At 39.4% G+C, this 12,238-nt stretch overlaps 1 long non-coding RNA gene across 1 annotated transcript; it reads left to right on the top strand.

Annotated features, from left to right (window-relative positions):
- The first annotated feature begins 1,491 nt into the window (after positions 1-1,491).
- LOC133393591 (uncharacterized) lies at positions 1,492-5,283 on the top strand. Its single transcript, XR_009766271.1, has 3 exons — positions 1,492-1,929; positions 1,998-2,052; positions 2,234-5,283. It is a non-coding gene; the product is annotated as an uncharacterized LOC133393591 (long non-coding RNA).
- The last annotated feature ends 6,955 nt before the right edge of the window (positions 5,284-12,238 follow it).

Here is a 12,238-nt window from a genome sequence, read left to right as displayed (position 1 = left end):
TTCTTTTTTTCCTACGTCTAACACACAACCCACCCGGAAAAATCCCTTCCAAGTGTGTAGGACGGGGAAAGTCCAATTGAAACGGCAACGAAGATGGAACGAAGAATAAAACTGCCAGGGGAGGGTGAATGCAAAAGTGTGAGAGCTTAATACGAGTGAGGCAATCACGGTTGGCCGAAGCGTCGTACATGCGATACGAAATGAGAAAAACACACATTGAAGGAAGCTGGAGGAAAACTCACTTCCTGTGCGTTGAGCTGCGGGGAAAACGCACCACCCATTTCTGCGTCACATACAAATACATATACGTACGCCAACCCTCTCTAACGTGCAATAAATTTTTATTTTATATTTCGCTCTTTTTGACACCGCTTCTGCAAAGAGAATAGACGAGTAGATGGGCAACAACGAAGCGCCATACTTATTTTCCCCCTTTTCCTCTTGGGCTTACGGATCGGCGAACAGAGAGGGTGGTTTCATGCCGCCCCATGCCACGTTCGCTACCATCCTTCTCGCCATTTGTGCCTCTTTCCTTTGCTTTGTCGGTGCCATCTTTTAGTGTCTTGGCACTTTTCTTATCTTTTCCGCTTTTACTCATTGAGTAATGAGAAACGCGGAAACCGCTGTAGCCGGCAAAAGTGTAAGGACGCGGGAACTTTACTTCTTACGCCCCTGCCGTGGACAGTCGTCTTAGGGACGGCAACCAACCCATATAAAGCGCAAATAAATGAATAAATAGCTTTTCTTCAACTTCTCGTGCAGGACTTGGGTGATGTGGCTCTGGAATGAACAGTTTTTCTCTACCGTTGTTGGAAAAATCCTATGGGTGCGGGCCCACAAGACGATGTATATGAGTACGATTTTACTTTTTCACGTCTGCACCAGCTGGCATTCATACATTTTGCCAACTGTATTTCCATGTAAGAAATTGAATTATTTGGGTTTGGCTCCGGAGACAGTCCCATACCATGCTCATTTATTAAAAGCCGTAAGCGCAGGCTTGGTTAAATACGTTAAATGTATTTAAAGATACGCCATTTACTTATGTGCGCGAAATGTGCACAGCCCTTGCATTTCACTTCATGGGATACATATTCAAGGTACTATTTGTAAGTCGCAGGCATCTAACTTTGATTTATATTTGTTTTTCTACTCATACTCAGTCATTAGCATAATGACAATTCTGTATGCCAACATACTGTGTAACTGTGTGCCTACGGTGCCGCTGCAAACATGTTTCTTCCATAAGCTAACATTTAGCGTATTGATTTTTAAACCAAAAAAATGTTACCCGATGGCTCTACGAATCGATCGATTAAACGCAAATCCGCTTCAACTACGGCGTTGGTCTGTTTTGTTTCCATCAAGCATCTTCCCTTCTTCAGCTTTCCCATCAACAGCATCAGGCAGCTCCCTTTGCATCTCGCCCAAAAACGAAAAGAAAACACGCAGATAAGTTCGCCCCGTTGGTACGCAAAGTTAAATGTATTTTTCTTAATTTTGCACCTTCTTCATTTACACACCAAGCTTACCGCCGATCCTCTCTATCACTCATTTCCATGCTATTAACTTTTGCTACCACCTCAGCTCTACCGTCTCCCCAAATCAACTCCGAAAAAACAGGACCAGAGAAAGGTCCCTCATTCTCATTCGTTATTTTGGACAAACAACAGAACCGACAACGACATCGATTTTATTTTCCCTCGCCATTTTCGAATCTCGTACCGCTCATCTCATGCTAGCGGTCGGCTGCTATCATTGATAGCAGCCAGTCGGCCGAACGGTATGGTCCAGTTTTCCATCGGAAGTCATCGCAAACCGTACTGTGTTGAAGCATGCTATACTCAAAATGCGACAGGGGTTTCTTTTCTAGGCAAGTGAAGCAAGTGTTTAAAAAGCGGAAGAAAGGAAGAAAAATAAAGAAGAACAGTAAGCAGAGAAAAAAGTCTTCAGAAACGTCACCAAACCCTCCACTTCAAGTCCGCTTTCGATTTCAGGTACACCTTAAGACAGTGCCCTGCCTTTCGGCCAGTCTGCTTATTTTCCACAATGGTGAGTATTTCCCTATTTAGCCAGCATTCGGAATGAGGTGTGGAAACAAAAATCAAAATGGGTCTTAGCTATGCGTTGTCCTTCCTTATTTAGACACACACATACGCGTACACTCTCCTTTGCATATAGCAATCACAATCACAAGGTTAAGCAAAGAAATCGATGTTTGTTTTTTTCCAAGCTACTTCGTCCGGTTCAAAGGCCTACTACGAATTGGTAGGCAAATAGTGACAGGAAGTTGAAGCAGCATACAAGAACAGCCGTCAGGCGATGATGATGCGAAAGAAACTCTCTCGATTCGCTTCTTCGCATGACGATGATAGCGTTGGCGATAAGGAGACTACTTATTAATAAAATCAATAAATGTTAGGACCAACTAACAACGAAAGACTATGTAAGTTCTACATCTCCAGTAGATCAAATGAATGCTCGGATAAAAGCTAAATATTTAACGAACATAGACAACCCGTGATACATTTGATTTAAGATCGTTGGCATGACAACATTTCAGGCCATCAATTTCATTACTAAAATGCAAACTTCTTTAAAAACTATAAAATATAACTTCATATTCAAAATAAAATCAAATTTTACATTGCCCTAGAACTCTGTTTATTTTTAGTTATTGATTTAATACTGTTCAGAGTCGATACATATATTTAAGCAAAATTATCCTTTTTAACTGTGTTGCTATAGATTATTTTGCATGCTTGTGAATATTTCTTTTGGTATATTGTTTTATGTTGATCATTCGCATTAGTTTTAGTAATCTCTCACGATCGATTGTTTAACGGGCTAAAAACCCCTTTTGCTCATGCTCCTTAGCCAGTGCGTGAAAATGGTTTAGCATCATATTCCTTTCACAGTGCTTGAAAACTCATTTTTATAAACTATATAATGTATGTAGCATCCCATCCAACCAGCATCCAGTGGTAGGTGATTACATTGAACAAAAAAAGCCAAATTTTATCTACTGAAATACACTGCAAGACCACTATAGTCTACGCTTTTTTCTCTTGACTGTGCAAAATGAAATCTTCATTCCCACAAACAACTCACTATCGCTATAGTCTGCAATGAATGGTTTAGCAGTAGCACACACGGAAATCGCGGAAAGCTATAGGAAGCTGCTGCAATAGCAGCATCACAGTCATCATCTTTGTAACAGAAGGGACGATGTACAAAACTTGTTGGAACGGGATGGAAAGAAATAAAAAATTAATTTCAAGCCACCCTGTTTTTATTTTTGAATATTCAAATTAATTCCCCTTCTCGCGTACTGGAAGGTATTCAATGATGATTGTGCTTAGGACCCATCCATCGACTGTGGTGTGCTGGGGTTTGGTTGTGTTTATGTGTCGCTCGGGCCACATGCTCCGGCGTATGTGCTAATGAAATTCGTTCACCATGGTACGCATCCTCACACACCAGCATACGCTCTCGTGAGATCGGTCTGTACACTTTTAATCACGCATACATCTACGAAGTGGAAGAGAATAGGATGTAGTTGAAATGTGTTTTCCGTTAATGAAATTTCTTTCTTGAGTTTTTGATACATGAAACTGTTTCCAACGGGATTTCATTAGCCTCGTTCGATACAGTTGCGTAACTTTATCCTTAAATGCCTTTCGTTTCACGTTTATTTTAATGTTAAATTTAAAACATTCGTTTTAAACTAGTTGTAACAACAACAAAAAAGATCTGTATCCTTAATATTTTATATTTGTTTCAGATGGAAATATAACTACTGTATTATAGTAAACAATTATTACAGAATAATTTAAAAAAAAAAAAATTATTCAACTACTTGTTTAGCGCATGTCCTGTCGATTGTTACTTCATTACGACTGTTCATTGATCAGCTACATTTATGCGGAAGATTGAGTTATTGACTGTGGTGGTAAATTTAAATAAATCACTGTACAGAGTCAAAAACTAAGCAACAATATAATCGTTGATTCAAACGCCATTTTATGTAATCTTTCTTAAAATTAAGCATAGTCAAGTAATATGATCTATGCTTAATCGCGTAGGACTAGTACGCGTTTGAAATTTCTATTAATCAGAAAGCTAAATTTATATTACTCATTTTAATTTGATCTCATCTTCGAGCCAAACTTAAAATTCCTCACCATAACCCTTTTGCAAGCGCTTTTCTGCAATCAATGTGAGTATACGATTCTGTTTCAATCCTGGATTCCAATCAACATTTCGGTGTCCTGTTGCGAAGGGGTCATATTCTCGTTCACCGTTAATGTATCGTTCCTAGTCGTACCAACGATGAAACTGGTAGGATTCTTCTTCACTCTCGTTAAACCATACATACATACATACATACATACATACATACATACATACATACATACATACCCATAGAAACACATACAGAAAACCCTCCCTACCTACAACAAGCTCTGAACGTTCGTAAAGATGCCGCCCCTACCATTCAGGATTGGGAGAATGGTCCAGCCACCCTCGCGCGCGTGTTTCCAATTTAACCCTTTTTCGTCGCGAAAACTGATACCGCGAGGCACCCGCTTGCCAGCTCAGAGCGTATGTACAACGCGTTATGTGTGAGTGTTAGTCGATAGAAGCTTGTGCAATAGCGTTGGCAGTACATAAAAAACGTTAACGCACAACTTTTCCTTACGCAACGCCTACTGTGTTCGCAGACGAGGCCCGTGTAATTCTTGCCAAGCGTAGCAAGTGGAAAAAGGGGTTTTGCGAAGAAAAGCAATATGGCTTCCGATGGGGGAATGAGTAACACAGAACAACGCGTGGTCTTACCACCGTTGATATGGATTCGTTGGGAAGAAGGCATTAGATGTAAACGGTCGGCAGGTTTGCTAAAGCTGTTTTTCTCGTTTAATATGGTTTGTGGAAGGGTATCAAAATGGGCACCTGTACTAGGATAATAAAATAAAGGGTGCGTAATACTCAAACGAAGACGAAACTCCTAACGTTTGGCATGGAAGGATCTATAAAATAAGAGCTAAAATGACCATGAAGAAGAACTGTACACACTTAAAAAGGGAAGCTGAAAAGATAAATAGACTCCTAGTGTCGATGACTTCAAAATGGATGGAAATAATTACAGGAAGAATGTGCTCTCGAATAACTCATAACTACAGAAGTAATGCCTTATTAACTGAATTTTTGGTATCCCAGCTTATTCTTATCTGAATTATAACTATTCGGATAACAAGGATAAGGTAGCCTTTCAATACCAAGTACGACACATCAATCTAATGATAACAAGTAATTTCCTCATAAATTGACTTAGATAAAAAACTTGCATTAAGATTTTAAATTAATAATTTGAACTTTTCTAAACTTTTTTAAAATGTATGCTTTAAATAAATGTACCAACCAGTACTTTATATAATTATTCTTGTGTTGTGCATTCATTGGAATTGTAAGATTATTATAAGAATTTTTTCTAACGCTCTTTTTTCGTTTCAAATAGAAGCATTAACTCATCCAAAATATTTGAAACAACCTACATAAAAACATCTTACCTTTATTATCTTATGTGCTTGAAAAGGACTAAAACGCGACATTGCACTCACAGACCACTGGGCACTAGTGTCACGCAACTCTCTGTTGACCAATGTCCACTTGACACGAGGATCCCCTTCTATACTCATCCCTGTTCACATTTAAATGAATCGTTACAATCCCCTTCCTATTACCAATTAATAGCCTGTTATGCTGTCATCCTGTCGCCTTAGATCGCCTAATCGTTCTATCTATGGTCAAACAACGATATAAGTGCCTTCTCGACTTCCTCATCACTTTACAAATTGAGCAGCGTCATTATATCCATATGAATTGACCATCGTCCACCAATGCTCGTGCTGCTCGTTTCATGTAGGGTCTGAGCGCACCCAATCCCTTTTGACCTGTCCACAAAACCCCCGTGTACAACGCGTGCACTAAAGATGAGTGTGATAAATGGCAATAAAAAAATCAAATCAAACCTAATTACGCTATAAATAAGGTAGGATGGGATGACCATCAGTTGCTCCTTGTCAAAGGTGCCGGGCAACACTGGTGAACCCTTTGTGTGCTGTTGTGTTTTCAAACGGTGCCACAATTGAATCAACAAATATTATGACACCATCACCACGTGGACAATGGTCAACAATGGGTAAAAGGATAAAGACCCACCTAAGGATAACACACATTCGATAAAGCACGTGGCATCAGTCCGAATGGTCAAACCGGTTTCAGAACAATCGCTAAACAGCTACTGACCCTTGCTGACCACTGTGTAAAATTGGACAATGCCCGGGAGGGCTTTCAAACATATTGTCCGACCGGCCTCCCTTGTCTCAGAGCAGTTCCCGCAGATCAAGTGGTCAGCGCTATTATGGTCAACGCCATAGAATAAAGCCACTTAGTAGGTCTATTTGTAGACTCCTAGCCAGGGGTCAAAAGGGCTTTGGGCAATTATTCTCAATTAAAATCTGATTCTCGTGTCATCTAGCACTGTATGCGGCACACGTAAGGACCTCTGTTCAAAATTCTCCCCCTTTACTAATGTTCTAAGATGAGTTCCGGATACGCCTAGAGACCCCTGGCCGGAGTATTATGCTCCTGGTAAAAAAAAAATCCAACTGTCGTAAAGAAAACCGGTTTTTTCATGGAAAACACAAACTGGCCAGCCGCAGAAGCAATAAACAACAAAACAAACACACGTCGACCATTCCAACCAATTTCGGCCGGACCCTTATGGATAGGGGTATCAACGTGACACGTGTGTCCGGAAATTTGCTGCTTTAAACAAGCAGCATACGCTATGGAATACCGGAAAGGGTTACTTATGCACTATGTATGTACAGGCAGGAATCACAGGTAATTTTGGAATTATGAATGCTACGATACGACTTGCATTGCTTCGGTAGCACGAGCGGCGCACGAGCGCAGAAGTTTGTCATCGCATTCATTATTCTTATGGTTCTGCTTGGTTTTGTATTGAAAGGTTTTTTTTGTTCGCAAAATATGTTTGGAAGCACTATAAAAATAGAAAAATAGGTAGCGGTTTTGCATACTTCTAATCTTTAAATTGAATAAAACCTTGGTTCGTAGTCGTAGCTTTCCACAATCTTTTGTCATGTATAACTTAATCAATTGACATTTGCTTAAACAGTATTTACCCTGGACATTTTACGCTTTGGTAAACTGTGGTAAACTACCTCTTATTATTAATATTTTTTTCCAACAATCTGGTTCTCAAGCGATTTATTTTTTCAATCTATGATACGATATTAATACTTCATCCAGGGCTTGGAAGCGAAATGTATGATCTGCTGCAAACGTGTCATTCTGCTGTGATAAACGAAAGCAGTCTAGTCCACGATCATCATGGATATGAATGTTTTTCACATAGTATTGTACCACCCTGTATTGCTTACGTAATGCGTTCCATACAGAAGGTACTCGGACACAAACTGGGAACGGATTGAAACGGAACAGTTCACCGCATGTGAGAGCACAGCATGCGGCATCTAAATTTCCCACTTCCCCTCGACACGCAGGATTCACTTCCGCGTTATGCCTGGCGCCAGTATTCACATACATACGCAACGTACACACAATGAAACTGCAGATGTTACCACCCCCTTGTATGCAAATGAAGAAACAAAATCAGTTGGCCCGAACTGGGATAAAAAGTCCCCCCCGTTTGTTCGAAATACGAACTGGAAATAGGGGTTCGAGAACTACAAGGGTTGGCCTGTCCCTATACTTCTCGTGTCAAAAAAACGGCCGAATAAGTTTGCTACGAGTGAGCCAGCAATACACAGGCCGCACACGCAACCGTTGCGCACACATGAACACCACTTACACACGTCGCATCATGCCACAATGGTTATCTAATTTGCATTTGTGTATGCAAACGAACCAACACTTTGCTACCGGGATTTAGGACTCGCTATCTGTTTTCTATGTTCGTAATGAAGAGTAACGATTCATTGGCTAGGCTTTAGAAAGACAATAAATGGTAAAATAAGTTTTACATAGTACTCACCAGAAGCACGCTTTGCAAGTCGAATAAAACCGTTTTGTGTAACGCAAAGCTTCACTGCCGCATTTTACGCATTTTACAACATTAATAGTGAGCAACAAGGCCAAAATCGAGAAAATTAGGCTTTGCAAAACATGTACACATATCAATACGTTTCTTCTATCCTTTTTAAACATTCTTGAGGCAATATTTTTGCCTCTTTTCCATACTTTATTGCCGTATACGAACAAGCAAGTATTTTCTCCCACATTACACACTCCTATGAGCGACCCAGTGAAGTGAAGGGCCTATGCTACGAAGGATTTATGAGTAATTTGATGAAATATGGCGCCGTTCTGCAACAGCGGGACCACTCCGACGAAAGAGGCTTAGATATACTTTATTTTATCGTCCTGCGTGAAGTATCGTTATCTTTTGCTCGTTTTTCATGGGAGCCACATGTTTTGTGTTAGGTGTAGAAAAGTTTGACTATCTGACGAGAACCGTCCTAGCAAACAACTTATTCTGTGGTTTTGCTGCGGCCGAATGTCGATAGCAGCTTCACTCAATCTTAGATGATACTATTGTACAGCTTGTGTTACACTATAATCGCAGGCACTGTCAATTCTTACGACCATTTTGCTTTTCTACACGAGCGCAATCTATACACCCAATACGAGCACAATCAACACCCGGACATTGCAACCCAACTAGCTTCTTTGTCTTGTGCAATACAATATTATAATCTCCAACATATTTGCTTCCCTTGTTGAATCATTTACAAGCAGAATAAATTGAAAGTAGTAGGACCCAACAACATCGTGGAATGTTGTTAGTAATGCTCCAGGATCACAAGGGTTGTCTACGCTATGAGTTATACTTTAACGGATGATAACAAATCCCGTCATCCCCTCAGAAGCTCTCTCCAATGATGCGATTACGTCTACATTACACATAACAAGAATCAGAACATTGCTCAAGCGATAAAAATGTTGTTTGTTTTGTGCGATGGCCTACATTTTGTGTACTTGTTATAGACAACCATCAGCATGTTCCACAAAATCTGTAGGATTGTCGCTAAAAAGAATAAAATGTCAACCCTTGCTCCAATCCTAGCTCATTATGTTGTACTTTGATTAACAATAAAATCCCTCCATCTCGTATGCATAATGTTTGTAGTAGTTAATAATGTTATTTAAATTTGCTTATGTATATTGGAAAGTACAATCAATTTGCTACTAAAAAAATCTTTGTATAACATAAATATGCTATTGCATAAACGAAAACTACATACTTAAATAGGTCATTAATTGAAAATATACTTTTCTTCGGTACATATAAATAAACAATCCCATAACTGAATAAATAAATTGCTTGTATTATGTTTTATGATAAAATTGATAGTGTTCTATTTCATTATCTATCCTGTTAACTTTACTTTTGCTAAACGTACCATACCGGAATCTTATTGTACGTGTTGTTTTAAGGCACTACAGTTTATGCTTCGCCGTCTTCAGCGGATGCTAGGTCTTAGAGTATCGTTGGTTTATTGAAATTATTTCTACCCTGTTGGTTCAGTGATGAGATGACGATCCGGTTACTGGCACACCCTTGTTTGCTCCTATGCCAACATTTGAGTTCGAAAATGCCAACAGACACATATTTTTCATACTAACCAAACGCAACACATTCAATCAATCTCATGAACGTAAACCCGAACAAAATGGCAGGATAAAGTAATCCTGTTTCCCAACGAAAAATCGCATTTTCTTGCAGAGCGTGGTGGTTAGGGGATGAGATGGAAAATAAATAAATGCCAAATGTGTCAAAACAGAAGTAGATCACATTTATCAAATTTTAATCGTGCTCGAAGCAAAGCCTCGAATAAAATTATACAGCCTACAGTAATCGTACATAGAATGACGCTTATTACTTTACTCAATTTACTTGTTATATAAGTGTGGAAACATTTCGACTGTTTTACAGTTTTTGCAAACTTCAACTTTTCAATAGAATAGGGCCATTTAACTAGTCAGCAACTGAAGTTAGTCGTTATGAATGCTCTACTCTTCCAGTTCCTCCTGAATAAAAAAGCTCTATTTTTTTCATATTCAAATATAACGTGGAATGAAAAACTACAAATAAAAGGGCTTAAACGTTATTGAATTGAAGTGGGTTTCTAAAATTCTGTCAGCAATTATAAAAGTTTATCATACTTAATAGTTTATTAAAAAAATCATATGTTGAATTATTTGTTGAACATATAGGTCCACGGCCAAGGAAATTTCCTCCAGTGAATTTGTTCCTTGAACACCCAACCTTAAAAACATGGTAACAAAGGTGAACCGAGTACATCTCATTTGTAAAAGCTATCCTATTTTCTCCTTATCGGTAGACACATTTTCTCTGTCTATTCCCTTATCTATCTTGCAAATACCCTTTTCCGGGCACCATTCGTTGCAAATAAATAAAAACCGAACCAACTTATTCATTTTCGTTCAACCCTTTCGCACCGCCGCACCCTATTCAAGAGAGACATAGGGAACTTTCTTCTTTGGTAGTTCGTACTCTTCGTTTACAGCTTCTTCATAGCTTTCTTTTTATTATTCGTCACGTCGTTTAAGATTCACCATCGCCAACGCACGCGTCTGTCATCTCGAAGGGTAAAAGTTTTTAATTTCGCTGAAATTTAGTATTTTCTATTTCGTTCTAATATTTCTCGCTCTTGCCCATTATTTCTTCTACTTCTCTGTCCCCGCAGCACATCTTACGCATTATGTTGACGTCTTAGTCGTATATGAGACCATGTTTGGGGTTGCCATGACACCGTATTTGCCTAGCAGCGTAAGGCCATCTAAGGAACGAGATTTTCTTACGACTCTTGCGCCTGGTCGAGAGCTGGTGGATGACGAAGACGACGTCGGCGAGCATGGTCGCCTTTTATTTTAAACAGTATTTTCCTCCATCCAACCTTCCTCGGACACCATCTCACACACACAACCCAACACATTTAAACACCTATTAGCATTCGTTTGAAAATCGCGCACACTCACAGAGGTAAATAGTACTCGCTTGCCTCGCAGCAACAGCAAGTTAAGCATTTTGTTACTAAGCTTCGTGCCCAGTTTCTTCGGCGGATTGTAAATGAGCGAAGGCACACAAACAACATCAAACTTCCCTGCAAAGCGTGGACACATACACTTATAGCACACATACGCGCTCGCGTCTTCATGCTGTCCATACAAACACGCACATCCCCACCAAGAAAGATGCTGGTCTGGTCTAACATAGAAATACTTTTAATTTTCTTCCTTTTAGCGATAGAGCAGAGGAAGTGAGGTATTTCATGTTAAGCTCTAATGAGAGCGACTGTTCCTTCGCGACGTTCGCGTTTCGACCCTAGGAGCAGGACCGTAGACAGCCTGACAAATACAAAGGACGACGCACAGGGAAATGGGTGATTGGGTGAGCATCAGACTAACATGAAGGTAGCGGGTAGCTAAAAAAGGCTATTACTTCTTAAACTTTGTCTTAAAACCATTCTTCATCCCACTCACACACAGTGGTTCGTTCGATACGTTCGTTTGTTTCCTTTCCTACGATTGAAGATGACTTCAAACTGCTGCAGGGTTTATTAACGCCACATTGGTCTCATGTCATAAGATATTGTAGCGAAAATATGTTTAACACTACAAATATTTCGAAATATATCGTTTACAAATACTTTACAAAATTATTTCTTTATTTTTGTTCCAGCTTCCAAAAGAATCAGATATGGCAGGTTCAAGTTAAGGTTAAAATAATTAATATTTTTTACAAATTTGATATTTTACCAGCTATAGTAGGTTTGTTAAATTATTCTTATCAGATGATAGCTCTATAGTTTCCTTTTGATCCATATAATTCATCTTCCATGCCGTGTAGCAACGCTATATTTGCTTCCTCTTATGTACATTCTACGCAAACCAAGAACATTGGCGAATAAAATATGCCCATAATTAATATCGCTGATTAAAAGTTAAACATCACTCGGGCTCGGATACTCCACGAATCACAAGTCAGTACAAATCCTACCCATCTTCCACCCTCTGTCCCTTTTCCTAACCGTTCCTTTGAGATACTCATTAAAATTAAGCGGCAGGAATGCCCATGGTACAGTCTTAGTCTTATAGGTTTATT

This window comes from Anopheles gambiae, chromosome 3 (genome assembly GCF_943734735.2).
Source record: "Anopheles gambiae chromosome 3, idAnoGambNW_F1_1, whole genome shotgun sequence".
In the NCBI taxonomy this organism is placed as follows: domain Eukaryota; kingdom Metazoa; phylum Arthropoda; class Insecta; order Diptera; family Culicidae; genus Anopheles; species Anopheles gambiae.
The sequence above is the reverse complement of the archived record's forward strand: the minus strand, read 5'-3'. Positions and strand labels throughout refer to the sequence as shown.